Here is a 16,835-nt window from a genome sequence, read left to right as displayed (position 1 = left end):
CTCCACTGAGTGGCCTTCACTTGTTGCCTCCATTTCTTCAACAGCCATTCTCTTGATTTTAAAGAAGCATCACATGTTTTTGTTTGCCGATGACCAGCATTCCCAAAAAGAAAAAAAGAAAAATCCCATAGCCTTCAAACAGCATCCACAAACAGGACTCGATCTGGTCCTGTCCTATCTGCTTCTCACTGCACCCTCATGCCCTTTCATCATTGTAATCTGCACAAGTACTATTTTGTGTCCTGAAATGTTTTTACGTCACCTAATTTTGTAAGCCTGTCTCTGTATGGACACAGCATCATTTCTTCTCTGAATGGAACTATGGTTATTTCACCAGGCCTTGATTGTTAGGCCTTTGGGTGGTTTCCAGTTTTTTGCTATTTATTCATTCATGATTTCACCCCCTTCTTTTGGGCCCCACCTCCTGCCAGCCTATAAAAACTGCCCTCTTAAAGGTCACTGCTTTCGGTCTTCCCTCCATATCTACCAGCTTCTTCTTAGTCCTTGACTGAGCCCTTGTCCTGATTTTAACTGGACTTGGCCTTGTTAACCATCTTCACTGCCGCCCACCAGCCCATCCATCAAACCCTTCCTGAAATTCCAGTCTCCCTTCATTGGCTTTTATTTTTTTCTTTCTTGTTTTCTTTTAAATACAGACCTTTTTACATTTTCATTATTAAAAAAAATAACATTAGTGAATGGATACTGTGGGAAGTAAAAATATATTTATTTTACATTTCTTGGTTGAATTATGAATTATATTTGTATATTTAAATATATATATATGAAAAGTGAAAGTCGATCAGTCGTGTCCGACTCTTTTCGACCCCATGGACCATACAGTCCATGGAACTCTCTAGGCCAGAATACTGGAGTGGGGGGTAGCCGTTCCCGTCTCCCATTCTTCCCAACCCAGGGATCGAACCCAGGTCTCCCACATTGCAGGCACATTCTTTACCAGCTGAACCACCAGGGAAGCCCATATATATATATCTATAAATTGTGAAGCAGAAATACATTACCAGTTCCATGGAAGCTTCCTGTGTCCCCCTTTCTGGGTCATTCATCTAAAAACTGATAATATTCCACTGAAATACTCCAAAACTTTATTTTATCCTTCCCCTAATTAATTTTGAGAAGTTGTAAATTTGAAGGGGTTCTGGCTAGAGAAGCCTACCATCTACCCATAATGACATTGTTTCTTTCCAGTTCTATCCCTTTATTTTTCGTTGGTTTCTGCTTTTGCTAGGACCTCCAATTCACTGTCAATTAGAAGCAGGAATAGCAGACATCCCTGGCTTGTTCCTGAATTGAAAGGAAATGCTTCTAATGTTTTCCCACTAATGATAAGGAGTGCTCTACGTTTTTGGTAGATGCTGTTTAACCGGTTAAGGAAGGTTCTTTTTATCTCTAGTCTGTTGCTAAATTTTATGAAGTGCTTTTTCTACTTCTGTTGAAATGATCTTATGGGTTTTCTTTTTTCATCTGCAAATGCTATAAATTGCATTAATCTTTTTATGTTAAACTTCCTTTGCATTTCTAGGATAAATTCATTTGGGACATAATATATTATCTTTTTAATATATGGCTGAGTTGTAGGAAGATCTTAAAGTACTGATTTAAATTTTGTTTATGGTTATATGTAAAGTTGGAGAAGGAAATGGCCTCCTAGTCCAGTATTCTTGCCTGGAGAATTCCATGGACAGAGCAGCCTGGCTGGCTACAGTCCTGGGGGTTGCAAACAGTCAGACACAACAGAGCGACTAACATTACATTATATATAAAGTAAATAACCATATGCAGGGACTTCCCTGGCAGTCCAGTGGTTGAGACTCCACAGTACCCTTGCAGGGTACGTGGGTTTGATCCCTGGTTAGGGACCTAAGATTCTCCATGCCACAGAGCGTGGCCAGAAAAATTACCATATGCATCCTGGTTTTTCTGGGCTAGTATCAGGTTATACCTATTTCCTAGCATATTTATTACTAATGCGCCCTTTAACTTTCAAAGATGTCTTTGTTCACATAATAAAATATATGTGAGTATTCTGTGTATGGAGCTATGTAGGTTTTGCTTTTTCTACTTGAGTTAGTTTAGCTGGATCATATTTTTCTGTAATGTTGTCTAGTTTGTTTCAAACTTATTGGCATAAAGTTGTTCATGCATGTGTGCTAAGTCGCTTCAGTCAAATTCAACTCTGTGGACTGTAGCCCGCCAGGCTCCTCCGTCCAGGGAGTTCTCCAGGCAAGAATATTGGAATGGGTTGCCATGCCCTACTTCAGGGGATCTTCCTGATCCAGGGATCAAACCTGCATTTCTTATGTCTTCTGCACTGGCAGACTGGTTCTTTACCACTAGTGCTACCTGGGAAGCCCAGAGTTGTTCACAGTTTTTTCATTTTTAAAACTCTGATGCAGTGTTAAAAATCTCACATGTTGCTTATTTGCATCTTTTTTCTTGATCAATATTACCTAAGTTTTTTCTCTCTTATTAGTCTTAATGATGTACAACTCTTGACCTCATTGATTTTCTCTGTTTATTTTCTATTTCATTTTGCCTTTATTCAGTTTTTGTTTTTCTGCTTTTTTTCTTTCTGTGTAGTTGATTTACGATGTTGTGTTAGTCTCATGTGTACTGCAAAATGATTTGGAGATATATATATATTCCTGTATGTTTATATTCTTGTATATGCTTTGCTTAGTCGCTCAGTCGTGTCTGACTCTTGGTGACCGCATGGACTGTAGCCTCCGCCAGGCTTCTCTGTCCATGGGATTCTCCAGGCAAGAATACTGGAGTGGATTGCCATGCCCTCCTCCAGGGGATCTTCCCAACCCGGGGATCGAACCCAGGTCTTCCACGTTGCAGGTGGATTCTTTACCGTCTGAGCCACTTGGGAAGCCCATATTCTTGTGTATATATATGTAATGTTTTTCAAATTTTTTTCCATTATAGGTTATTACAATATATTGAATATAGTTCCCTGAGGTATACGTTAAATCCTTGTTATTTATGTTTTTTATATAGTAGTGGATAACTGTTAATTCTGTGATGCTAATTTATCCTACCCTCATCTTGTTTTCATTTTTCTTCTCTTAGGGTTTATTCTGCTACTCTTTGTTTAACTTCCTAATTTCTATCCTTGATTTATCAATTTTGAATCCTTTTTCTCGTTTCTATTATATGCACTTAAGGCTATGTATTTCCCAATAAATGTTATTTAGGTTGCATCCTGGAAGTATTTTTCTTTATTAACCATACATGCATGCATGCTAAGTCATTTCAGTCGTGTCTGACTCTTTGCAACCTTATGGTTCGTAGCCTGCTAGGCTCCACTGTCCATAGGATTCTCCAGGCAAGAATACTGGAATGGGGTGACAGGCCCTCCTCCAGGGGATATTCCCCACCCAGGGAATGAACCCACATCTCTTGCATCTCCTGCACTGGCAGGCATACCTATCATAAAAGGCACAGATCTTAATTATACAGTTTTGTGAGTTTTGGCACATGTAAACTTACATGTTAAAAATCATCCAAATCAAGATCTAGGATATTTGCCTCATCCAAGAAAGCTCCATTCAAGTGAGGCCCATTTTGGATCCATCTCCTCTTCAGCACCAGAATTAATCAGCATTAGAACTATACTTGGCTAGAAGTTCACCTTCGTGGAATCATACCGTATAGTCTCTTTTGTGTCCAGCTTCTTTCACTCAGCATATGTTGTGTGCATTAGTTAATTTGTTCCTTTTTACTGCTGAGTTTATTCTATTATATGGGAAGCTATACACTATTGTTTACCCATTTTCTATTGATTGGTGTTTGGATTATTTCCAGTTTTTGACTGTTGTGAATAAAGTACTGAGACATAAGCTTGTTAATGGCATTATTCAAATATTCCAAATGCTTTTTGATTTGTCTATTTGATTTATCAATTACTAAAAAAAGATTTATTAAAATCTCCTACCTGACTGATAAATGGTGAATTTATCAATTTCTCTTTATAGTTTTGTCAAATTTGGCTTTATATATTTTGAACCTTTGTTATTGGGGATGTATAGGTTTAGAATTATCATGTATCATTCTAGCAAACAATAAACTATTACTGTAGCAAATTTCTAAGTCATTCTATGGTGACTATCTCTTACAAAACTTTTTGCCTTAGAGCCCATTTTATCTCACATGAGTATTTGGCATCAGCTTTCTTTCAGTTAGTATTTATTCAGTATATTTTTTCCATCATTTAACTTTCAGTTTAGTTCAGTTCAGTCGCTCAGTCATGTCCGACTCTTTGCGACCCCATGAATCGCAGCACACCAGGCCTTCCTGTCCATCACCAACTCCCGGAGTTCACCCAAACTCATGTGCATCGAGTTGGTGATACCATCCAGCCATCTCATCCTCTGTCGTCCCCTTCTCCTCCTGCCCCCAATCCCTCCCAGCATCAGGGTCTTTTCCAATGAGTCAACTCTTCGCATGAGGTAGCCAAAGTATTGAAGTTTCAGCCTCAGCATCAGTCCTTCCAATGAATTCCCAGGACTGGTCTTCTTTAGGATGGACTGGTTGGATCTCTTTGCAGTCCAAGGGACTCGCAAGAGTCTTCTCCAGCATCACAGTTCAAAAGCATCAATTCTTCGGCACTCAACTTTCTTCACAGTCCAACTCTCACATCCATACATGACCACTGGAAAAACCATAGCCTTGACTAGAAGGACCTTTGTTGGCAAAGTAGTATCTCTGCTTTTTAATATGTTATCTAGGTTGGTCATAACTTTCCTTCCAAGGAGTAAGTGTCTTTTAATTTCATGGCTGCAATCACCATCTGCAGTGATTTTGGAGCCCCCCAAAATAAAGTCTGCCACTGTTTCCACTGTTTCCCCATCTATTTGCCATGAAGTGATGGGACCAGATGCCATGATCTTAGTTTTCTGAATGCTGAGCTTTTATTTCTTGTCTACCAATACTTCTAATGAGGCCTAGTTAGTGTTCTTGCCTGGAGAATCCCAGGGACGAGGGAGCCTGGTGGGCTGATGTCTCTGGGGTCGCACAGAGTTGGACACGACTGAAGTGACTTAGCAGCAGCAGCAGCAGTTTAGAAGTCAAAAGACCTCCCTTCTAGTCTCATTGTTCAGCTGGGTGTAGGAATACTTGCCTTGGACTTCCCTGGTGGTCCAGTGGTTAACGCTCGAAATTATACTGCAAGGGGCACGGGTTCAATCCCTGGTTGGAAAACTAAGATCCTACATCCTATGTGGTGCAGCCAAAAAAAAAAATTAAGAGCAAAAGACTACTTACCTTGCATGCTCCTCTTCACCAGTGTTATGAGATTCAAATGAGATAAAGTATGTGAAATCACTCTGCAAACTTTAAAGTATTTTGCAAATTATTGTCCTGGCCACCTAACAATGAGAGTCGTCAGAAGCTTGCTTAAAGCCATAGTGGTTAAGAACTTAGTTGGTTAACAAAGTCATGCTTTTGCACTTGCAAATACTATTTCATAGAGTGGTTCCAAGATTAAATGTATTAAAAGTACTAAAGTATCTGGAGCATAGTAAGTGTTCAATAAATAGTAAGTTGGTATTTTTATGATTACGATTATTATGTTGTTTTTGCTTTTACCTGAATTCTAGCTCCTCAACTTACCAGTGTATGACCGTAGGCAAATTCTTGAACCTCTCTAAGCCTCAGCTTCCTCATCTTTGAAGCCAGAATAATAATAACTACTTCATAGTGTTGTTCTGAGAATGGTGTAAAATGATGATGAAAAGAACTTGGCACCGTCCTGAGTTACCATGACCTCAATCTTGATGATCTCTTCTACTATTAGAATTCTTTTTATTATTTTTATATTTATTTAAATTGTCTGTGCCAGGTCTTAGTTGCGGCATGTGGGATCTTCGATCTTTGTTTCGGCATGCGGGATCTTTAGTTGCAGCATGCAAACTCTTATTTGAGGCATGTGGGATCTAGTTCCCTGACCAGCAATTGAACCTGGGACTCTGCCGCACCCCACAACTGGGAGCTCAGAGTCCTAGCCACTGGATCAACAGGGAAGTTTCTAGAGCTCTTTTAAATGTTGGCACTTTTCTAACATCTCAAATTATCTCTAACCTCTTGCTTGAGCTTGAAGCCCTTACTTAAAATGCTAGCAGAGTAGGTCCACTTGAGTATCTTACCATCAATTTAAAGCCTTCTGTCTAAAGCTAAATTCTTTATCCTTTCTCCCCACCAAATCATCTCAGCTCCTTGAACACCAGAGTGATGGGCTTATGTCAAGCTCCACCCTTAAGGAGCTCACCATAATAGAAGACTGACCCTAAACATCTGCTAGAAGTGCCATTGTAGAAATTCATACCAGATGCTTCAGGAGACTCTACAGAAGAGATGGGCCCTGTGGGGATGAGGGTGGCCAAGTCTGGGAAAGCTTCCAGGACCAGAGGAAGCCCATTTCCCCATTTCCAACAAACATACCAGAAACATCATCTGAGTTTATTCCATTATATGGGAGGCTGTACACTATTGTCTACCCATTTTCTATTGATTGATGTTTGGATTGTTCCCAGTTTTGGGCTGTTGTGAATAAAGCCCTGATGAACATCTCTGTATAAATCCTCTGTCTGTCATTCTCCCAACACAACAGACTGGGATTCATAAAATTAAACAGCTCTTCTCACTTCATGACTCCCAAGCAGTTATCCCGAGTCAGGGATCCAGGCTTCTTAGTTTTGTGGAGACACAGTGTCCATGTTCTGGAAGTCCTTGATTAGCTCTTCTGCATCCTACTCTGCTCAACTGAGCGACAGTGAGGACTGTGCCAGGTGTGTATGTGCCTGAAGAGGCAACATCACTGCTGCCCACATTCATTGGTCAGACCCACTGGATGGCGGCCGCCTAACTGCAAGGGATACTGGGAATTGTAGTTTCTTTGTGTACCCAGGAAGAGGAAAAGGGATTGGTGGGCTTCTAACCAATCTTAGCCGTAGCTGTCTCAGAAACATCTTTGGCAGCAGCCACTCCTGACTTACTGGAAGGACTGATGCTGAAGCTGAAGCTCCAATACTTTAGCCACCTAATATGAAGAACTGACTCTTTGGAAAAGACCCTGCCGCTGGGAAAGATTGAAGGCAGGAGGAGAAAGGGACCACAGAGGATGAGAGGTTGGATGGCATCACCGACTCAATGGACATGAGTTTGAGCAAGCTCTGGGAGTTGGTAATGGACAGGGAAGCTGGGCGTGCTGCAGTCCATGGGGTCGCAAAGAGTTGGACATGACTGAGCTACTGAACTGAACCGAACTGAGTCCTGACTTGCACCCTTTGCTATGCTTGTGAAAGCCTGGGCCACAGAGCAGAGGGCCATCGCCTTGGTAATCCCTGTGTTCAATCCCAGCTGGATAAGATCAACATTTTTTTTCCTGCTCACTTTCATAATCCTTCTAGCCAAGGAAAAGTTATTTTGGCACCTGGACCAGTGTTTGACACCTAGTAGGTATACAAGAAGTATTTTTGAAATGAATGAATTTTCTCAGCTCTAGGAATTGCTTAGAGATTACTTATAATTGTAAATTAAACTGAGCACTTGGGTGGGGTGAGAGAGAGAGAAATGGAGAGGGGGTGATGGGGAGGGGAAGGGGGAGGGAGGAGAACTTTTGAAAACTGCACAATCAGGGTTGGGAGGACCTCTTTTTATTAAAAAAGAGCTTGTTTATTGGTCACAGCTGGACTGCCCTTGAAGGCAAATGAAAACACTTCAGTGCTAGAGGCTTTCCAGCATGGCTACTTCCTTCCTTAGAATCTAAAAGGAAAAGTGACATGGCAGAGCAGAGGCCCCAAGGGACTGGAACTGGAAGAGAAGCTCTCACTGTGCCTTCTTGGCACTTGGCTCTGAAGGGAGCCCTCAGAGCGTGGCCAAGCGCCAAGCGCAGACTCTGATGGGTTACAGTCTACCTTGTCCATTGTGGAAACTTGGACAAGTCACTTAATTTTTTTGTGCCAGTTTCCTCATCTGTACTATAAAGGTAATAATACCCCCCTTCCTTGGTTTTTAGATTGAGCAGGTCAATATAGTAAAAAGCATAGGTCAGTGACTGGCCCAATTAAGTGCTCTGTAATGATAGATAGTGTCATCATTATTGACATCATTGTCATCATTCTGTCAGGGACAGAAAAGAAGTGATCGTAAGAAATCCTAAAATGATAGACTGGAAGGACTATTAGCGGGGACTCAATCTAGTCCCCAGCTCCATGGACTGTTTTTGGTGTCTAGTTGGATTCTTGTGCTGCCTCTGGTTTTCAGCTCACACCATAGCTCTAAGCCCTTGGGTCCAATAGGTGAAATTTATTTTAATGGCTTCCTAAGTCCAGGCTGCCGCAGCCCAATCCCTGCCCCCACCCTTGCCTGTTTTGCCCCTAGTCTGCCTTTCCTGCCCTGGAACACTGTTCCCCACCACCCAGATCTTCACTCTGCCACCCCATCACCACCCCACCTATGTTCTGCTAGATCCTGTCCTGGGATCACGTTCTGCACATCAGTGCCAACTAGTTAATCTGATAAAAGGATTGCTCTGAAAGTACTAATTAGAAATGGTGCAAAGGTTGCTGCTTCATACAAAGGTGCATTATGGCTGGGGCCCTTCTCGAGCAAATGCCCCACCCTTTGTGTCCTGGTCTGTGGGAAGGAGAGATGGAACAGCGTTCCAGCTGGGAAGTTGGGAAGATTGAAGGCCATCAACATTCCCTGAAAGAAGACAGTTCCTCTCTGAGCTTCCTTCCTGTTGGCTGAGGAGGGAATAGATGAGGATGTTGGCAGAGACATAGCAGGTGCACATGACAGGGACCTTTAGTCAGTGGATTTCTAGACAGAGCTTGGTGCTGGAGCAGGTGGGGCAGGATATGAAAATGGCTAATACTTGTCCCTGCCTTCCAGGAGTGGGAAATGTGAGTACCCATTTAATAAGCCTGCAAAGTAAACTATGTCACATGATAACACAAATACAAATCCGTGTATAGACCAAGGTGAGAGATCCATTCAAACTGGAGGGTCCTGATGATTCCATGAAAAGGTCAATGGTAGCCTTAAAACTGAGTCCCAAAGAGGACTTTTTTAAAGTATATTTAACTTTTTGCCGGTAAATTTTGTATGTTGAGTACTAGAAAACCTGTAAATACTAGAGCACAGGAAGAAAGGAAAATCACCCATGGTCTCACAGTTCAAGGTGAGCTCTGTTATCTCCAGATAATGGGGTTATAGGTGACTTTTGTTTACATTCCTGTATTTTTAAGTTTTCTATCATGAGTTTTGCAATTTAAAGGTAGACACTTATAAAAGCAAACAACAAAAAAATTAAAACCCAAAGAACTCAGGCTAACCTTTCAGTGTGTTATCCTCTTAGTTGTTTTGCAATATACAAGTTTTTCATTCCATTCATACATCCCTGCTCTTTTCAACATCTCAGCATTTGCCCTGCTGTTATAAATGCTTCATAAATATAACTACATGGTTGTGGATGGAATTCCTATGGTCATTTCCTTCTGTTGAGCTGTAAGCTAGTTTACAGTTTTTTTTTTTTTGCTGTTCTGAATAGCCTTTCCTATGCATAAGTCCTTTTTTAAAATTAATAAACATTTTTATTTAGGTTGACAGCAAAACTGAATGGAAATTACATAGAGTTCTCATATATTTTCAGTCCCCACACATATACAACCTCTTCCACTACAAAGCCCATCCTTTTTTTTTAAGTATAGTTTTATCTATTTATTTTTTGGCTGTGTTGGGTCTTTGTTGCTGCACAGGTTACTCTATAGCTGCGGTGCGCAGGCTTCTTTCATTGCGGTGGCTTCTCTTGTTGATGAGCCAGGCTCTCTCTAGGGCTCCAGAGCCACTCAGTAATTGCGGCTCCCGAGCTCTAGAGCACTGGCTCAATAGTTGTGGGCTTAGTTGCTCCTGGGCATGAGGGATCTTCCTGGATCAGGGATCAAACTGTGTCTCCTGCGTTAGCAGGTGGATTCTTTACCATTGAGCCACTGGGGAAGCCCTCCAACCCGACTCTTGACATCCCCCACCAGAGAGTCCATTTGTGACCACTGATGAACTGTTGCTTCATTATCACTCAGAGTTCACAGCTTACATTAGGGTTCATTCTTGGGATCATATAGTCTATAGATTTTGACATGTGTCCACCATTGTAGTATCATACAGAATGGTTTCACTGTCCTGAAAGTTCTCTGTACTCTGCCTGTTCATCCCTTTCTTCCTGCTGAACCCTGGCAACCACTGATCTTTTTACTGTTTCTATGTGTGTGTGTGTTGGTCGCTTGCCACCCCGTAGACTGTAACCTGCAGGGCTCCTCTGTCCATGGAATTCTCCAGGCATGAATAATGGAGTGGGTTGCCATTCCCTTCTCCAGGGGATCTTCCCAACCCAGGGATTGAACCCTGGTCGCCTGCATTGCAGGCAGATTCTTTAGTGTCTGTGTAGCTTTGCATTTTTCAAAATGTCATGTAGTTGGGATTACACAGTATATAGCCTTTTCAGGTTGGCTTCTTTCATTTAGTAATATGCATCTAAGATTCCTTTGTATTTCCATGACTTGATAATTCCTTTTTTCTTTTTGCACTGAATATTCCATTGTCTGCCTATACCACAGTTTATTTATCCATCCACCTACTGAAGGACATCTTGGTTTGTTCTAAGTTTGGGCAGTTATGCATAAAGCTGCTGTACACATCCGTGTGCAGACTTTTATGTGGACATAAGTTTTCAGTGCATTTGGGTAAATACCAAGGAGTACAACTGTTGGATCATATAGCGAGAGTATATTGAGTTTTGTAAGAAACCACCAAACTGACTGGGAGAAGGTGAGGGTGGGATGATTTGTATATTACCATGTGTAAAATAGATGACCAGTGCAAGTGTGATGTGTGAAGCAGGGCACCCAAAGCTGGTGCCCTGGGACCACCCAGAGGGATAGTGTGGGGAGGGAGGAAGGGGGGGTTCAGGATGGGGGGAAACATGTGTACCCGTGGGTGATTCATGTTGATGTATGGCAAAAACCATCACAATATTGTGAATTTAATTTACAATAAATTAATAAATTTAATTTTAATTTATAATTAATAAATTTAATTTATACAATAAATTAATAAATTTAATTATCCTCCAATTAAAATCAATTAATTAATTTTTAAAAAGAAGCCACCAAATTGTCTTCTGTGTGGCGGTACCATTTTGCATTTCCAACAGCATTGAATGAGAGTTCCTGTTGCTTCACATCCTTGCCAGCATTTGGTGTGTCCGTGTTCTGAATTAACTCACAGTATATAGTGGTGTGAAATAAAGAACAAGCGTACACTGATGTCTGCCCTGGGTTCCAGGCACAGAGGAAACCCTTGTAATTTCCTAAGTGATAAGAGCACTAGGAGCATCTTTTGTTCTAATATATGGTCTTTGAACCCCCCATTCCTGATGCAGGTCTTCTAAATCCCTTGGAATTTCCTAGGTGATAGCAGTCTTTTGTTCTAATAAGGTAGCTCTGAGTGGGCTCCTGGATGGCCTCAGGATAGAGGTGGGCCACCAGAAAGACTACGCCATGATTAGAAGCTTGGAATTTTCCATCCCAGTCTCTGGAGAGGAGAGACTGGAAATGGAGTTAATAATTGATCATGCCTACATCAGGAAGCCTCCATTAAAAATTCCAATAGCATGGGGTTGGAGGAGCTTCCAGGAGGATGAACACCTTCTCATACCAGGAGGGTGATGAACACCAGCTCTGCTCGGGACCCTTCCAGACCTCACCATATGTATCTTCATCTGGCTGCTCCTTTGTATCCCTTATCATATCTTTTAATAAACTGGTAAACTGAAGTAAATATTTCCCTGAATTCTGTGAGCTGCTGTAGTGAATGAATTGAATCCAAGGATGTCATTGGAACCTCTGATTTGTAGCCAAGTGGGACAGAAGTTGTGGGTAATCTAGAGACCTGCTACTTGTAATTGGCATCTCCGTGTGGCAGTCTTGGGGGACTGAGCCCCGAACCTGTGGGATCCGATACTGTGTCCAGGTAGATTAGATAGTGTCAGAATTGAGTTTGGTAGATGTTCTTTATCAAGTTCCCCTCTATTCCTAGTTTGCTGAGAGTCATAATTATTTTTTTTTAATCATGAATGGGTTTTAGGTTTCATCGAATGCTTTTTCCGCACCTATTGATGTCCTTATGTTAGTTTTCTTCTTTAGCTTGTTGACCTGATGAGTTATATTAGTTGGCTTTGAATGCTGAACCAGCCTTGCACACCTGGAGTAAATCTCACTTGGTCATGGTGTCTAATTTTTGTACAATTCTGTATTAGTGTATTCAATCTGCTAATATTTTGTTGAGGATTTTTGCATCTATATTCATGAAAGATTTGGTCTGTGGGTTTTTTCTTGTTTGGTTATGCTGCTTGGTTTATGAGATTTTAGTTTACCAACCGGGGATTGAACCAAGGCCCTGAGCAGTGGGGACACAGAGTCTTAACCACTGGACTGCCAGGGAATTCTCTGATTCTTATAATGTTTTTGTCTTGTTTTGCTGTTAAGGTAATACTAATGTAATTGAATAAGTTGCTGCTGCTGCTGCTGCTGCTGCTGCTGCTAAGTCGCTTCAGTTGTGTCCAACTCTGTGCGACCCCATAGACGGCAGCCCACCAGGCTCCCCCATCCCTGGGATTCTCCAGGCAAGAACACTGGAGTGGGTTGCCGTTTCCTTCTCCAGTGCGTGAAAGTGAAAAGTGGAAGTGAAGCTGCTCAGTCTTGCCGACTCTTAGCAATCCCATGGACTGCAGCCTACCAGGCTCCTCCGTCCATGGGATTGTCCAGGCAAGAGTACTGGAGTGGGTTGCCATTGCCTTCTCCAATTGAATAAGTTAGTGCATATTTATTCTGTATCTATCTTCTGAAAGAGATTGTAGAGAATTTTAATTTCTTCTTTGAATATTTGGTAGAATTTACCAGTGAACACATTTGGGCTTGGTGCTTTCTGTTTTGGAAGGTTTTTAATTATTGAATCAGTGTCTTTAATAGATATAGGGCTATTAAATTGTCCTTTAGTAATTTTTTAAGGATATATTTTAGAGGTAGGATTTCTTGTCAAGAGTTTAATGTGTGTGTGTGACTCTGAAAGTAGTACATGCTCATTGTTAAATAAATAAGCTGGATAGAAATATACCAAGTAAAGAAGTAAAAGTTTCCTAACAACCCCCTTCAGCAGACAGACTCCACTGAAGTGATCACTATTAATGGTTTGCTGTGGATTTTTCCAAACTTTGTTTCTCTGCTTTGGCAACACTGTGTGGCCTATGGGATCTTCAGTTCCCTAACAAGGGATTGAACCTGGGCCATGCAAGTGAAAACCTGGTATCCTAACAGTCTGCCACCAGGGAATTCCCTTTCCAAATATTTTCTCCACCTGATTTGAATATTTTTAAAATCCTTGATACCTATTGATAAATTGCTTTCTAAAGGACCTGTAATAAGGTGTGAACATTTTCCGAAATATTTAATCACTTATTTATTTGACTGTGCTGGATCATAGCTGTGGCATACAAAATCTTCTAGAGGTGGCTTGCGAACCTTTAATTGCGCCATGTGGGATTTAGTTCCCTGAGTAGGGATCAAATCTGGCCACCCTGCTCTGGGAGCAGAGTCTTAACCAGCGGACCACCAGGGAAGTCCTTCGCACGATCCTTTCTAATAGGAGTGAGGTTTACATTTTTTCCCCACTTTTTCCTAAGTATAGAAATATAGCATATTATTTTAGACAATAAAGAACATTTTTAAAGAAAAAATTCAAATCACCCATAATTCTGCTATGTAGAAATGACATAGTAATGTCTTAGAATATTCCTCTCTGAGCACAGAACAGGAGCACAAATCACAGGTTGTCATGTGACATGCACAATGCACCGGATCAGGAGATAAAACATGTCCGTGTCCCCCACCCCAGATCATGCACTGATACATTATTGTAGTCACAGTCATCTTCTCTAGCCAAGTTTGTTTGTTTCTTTTTGTTTTTAACCATCTTAATCTTTCTCTACTCAATTTTCCCCCCTGAGTTAATACAGTGAATATTTTTCCCTATTTTCAAAAATTCTGCAGCATCTTGGGATGATTATCCTGCTATATGTAAATATTTGTATCCTTCTTTGGCTTCTTTTGACCAGATTCCTGGAAGAATATGAATGCTTTTTGAAATGTTTGGTGCTAGGAATTCCCTGCTGGTCCAGTGGTTAGGACACCTTATTCTCACTGCCTAGGGCCTGGGTTCAATCTCTGGTTGGGGAACTAAAATTTCACATTATGTGGCATGCCCCCCCACAAATGTTTACTTATTGTCCATTTGTCTTCCAGAAACATATCAGATTTATACTCTAGAGGTAATATTTTAATGGGGAGGAAGTGGCGGGGGGAGGTAGGGGATGGCCAACATATGGTCGTTATTCATAGTGGCTTCACTGAACCATGGCTAGCTTGATGGCTGGTGGCTCCTTCCAGCAGACGAGGGCCCTCAGCTTCATGGGTCCGTGGCTTAAACATTCATTTATTCATTTAACCAATATTACTGAGCACTGTCTGCTTGCTGTACATTGTTCTAAGAGAACAGACTGCAAAGAGAAGGCAAACTTCTTGCCCTTGGAGAGCTGACCTTCAGATGAAGCAGTCAGAACATAAGCATCTAAACAAATGCATGTGTAATATGTCTGACAGTGAAAGAGTTAAGAAAAAGGAAGCTGGGTCTGGGCATGGAGAGCAACTGCCTGGGCATGTTGGTGCCATTCTAATTGGACTGGGGAGGGCGGGCGGTAGCATTAAAGCTGAGACCTGATGAGGAACCGTAGGAAAATCTAGAGCTGTCCTGAATCTCAGTCCCAGCTGGACATGAGAACCACCTGGGGGAGCTTTGGGGAGTTCCCTGGTTGTCCAGTGTGTGTACGCTGTGGAGGAAGATTCAATCCCTGGTCAGGGAACTAAGATCCTGCATGCTGCAAGGCGTTCCCTCCTCTCCCCTCAGATAAATATGCCAGGCACCAGGCCCTCTGAACATGAACCTCTGGAACCCAGGAACCTGTATTTTTTTTTAAGTTCCCTGAGTGATTCTGATGTGCAGCCAGAGTGGAGAACCAGTGGCTTAGTGTAGCTCTGACAATAGAAATGCAATTCAAACCGCATGTATAATTTTTTTAATTCACGCATTTTTTTTTTTTTTTTTGACTGCACTGGGTCTTCATTGCTGTGCTCGGGCTTTCTCTAGTTGCAGTGAGTGGGGGCTACTCTTTGTTTTGGTGTGCGGGCTTCTCATTGTGGTGGCTTCTCTTACTGTGGAGCACAGGCTCTAGGCGCGAGGGCTGCAGTTGCAACTTGCAGGCTCTAGAGTTTGGGCTCACTATTTGCGGCACGCGGGCTTGTTAGTTTTTCCATGGCATGTGAAATCTTCCTGGACCAGGGATTGAAACCATGTCCCTTGCATTGGCAGTGGATTTTTTTTTGGCTGTGTGGGTCTTTATTGCTATGCATGGACTTCTCTCTAGTTGCGTTGTGTAGGCTTCTCATTGCAGTGGCATCTCTTGTTGTGGGGAACGGGCTCTAGGGCATTGTGGGCTCCCGTAGTTGCAGTACGTGGGCTCAGTAGTTGCGGCTCCTGGACTCGAGAGCACAGGCTCAATAGTTGTGGCTTATGGGCTTGGCTGCTCTGTGGCATGTGGAATCTTCCCAGACCAAGGATCGAATCTGCGTCTCCGGCATTGGCAGGCAGATTCTTTACCACTGAATCACCAGGCAAGCCCGGGAGGTGGATTTTTATACACTGCACCACCAGGGAAGTCCCAAGTGTATTAAACAATCTAGTAGCCTTGTTTAAGGAGGAAAAGGGAATAGGTGACATTAATCATGGGCTTCCCTAATGGTTCATGGGTAAGGAATCCACCTGCCAATACAGGAGGCGTGGATTTGATTTCTGGGTTGGGAAGATTCCCCTAGAGAAGGAAATGGCAACCCCCTCCAGTATTCTTGCCTGGGAAATCCCATGGACCGAAGAGCCTGCTACAGTCCGTGGGATCACAAAGAGTCAGACATGACTTAGTAACTAAACAACAACAAGGACATTAATTGTAATAACATTTTAATTTACCTAATACATTGAAAATATTATTGTGCCATGTAACCAATATAAAAATTGATTTGTGTGATATTTTACATCTTTTGTACTAAGTCTTTGAGACTCGGTATGTATTTTACATTCAGAAGTTCATCTCAGGACTTCCCTGGTGATCCATTGGTGAAGAATCTGCCTGCCGGTGAATAGGACACGGGTTCAATCCCTGGTCTGGAAAGAGCCCACAGGCCATGGAGCAGCTAAGCCTGTATACCACAGCTGCTAAAGCCTGCACGCCCTAGAGCCCGCGCTCCACAACTAGAGCAAGAAGAACGCGTGCACGAAAACTAGAGAAAGGCTGCTCACAGCAACGAAGACCTAGCGCAGCCAAAAATAAATAAATAATTGAAAAAAACCAAAAACAAAAAAGTGCATTTCAGTTCAGACAAACCACATTGCAACTGCTCAGTAGAAGCTTGTGGCCACTATATCGGCCAGTACAGAGGAAGAGTTTTCTGAGCAAAAGATCCAGACAGATTCTTGAGTTTTAGGTACAACTAGGAGGCAAGTGAGCTGAAGGGGGGGAGTAAAGGAGGGTGAGGGTGGTAACACAGTCAGGGCCTGGCGTTTTGGATTTTATTTCTAAATGTGATGAAAAGCCGTTGGTCACTTTTAAGGCAAGAAATGGTTTGCTTTAATTTACTTCTTTAAAA

At 42.0% G+C, this 16,835-nt stretch overlaps 1 protein-coding gene across 7 annotated transcripts in view; it reads left to right on the top strand.

Annotated features, from left to right (window-relative positions):
• CCND3 (cyclin D3) overlaps positions 1–16,835 on the top strand; it is a 94,730-nt gene that overhangs the window by 36,024 nt on the left and 41,871 nt on the right. For 5 of the 7 annotated variants that reach the window (XM_060402986.1, XM_060402983.1, XM_060402985.1 and 2 more), the window contains one exon: positions 1–16,835. This exon is cut by the window's left edge; it is cut by the window's right edge and continues 35,387 nt beyond it. The exons of the other annotated variants lie outside the window; for them this stretch is intronic. The gene's annotated coding sequence lies outside the window, so the exon portion shown is untranslated. 7 annotated transcript variants of the gene reach the window in all.

This window comes from Ovis aries, chromosome 20, assembly GCF_016772045.2.
Source record: "Ovis aries strain OAR_USU_Benz2616 breed Rambouillet chromosome 20, ARS-UI_Ramb_v3.0, whole genome shotgun sequence".
NCBI classification, from domain to species: domain Eukaryota; kingdom Metazoa; phylum Chordata; class Mammalia; order Artiodactyla; family Bovidae; genus Ovis; species Ovis aries.
Note: the sequence above shows the minus strand (reverse complement) of the source record. Positions and strands in the feature narration are given on the sequence as shown.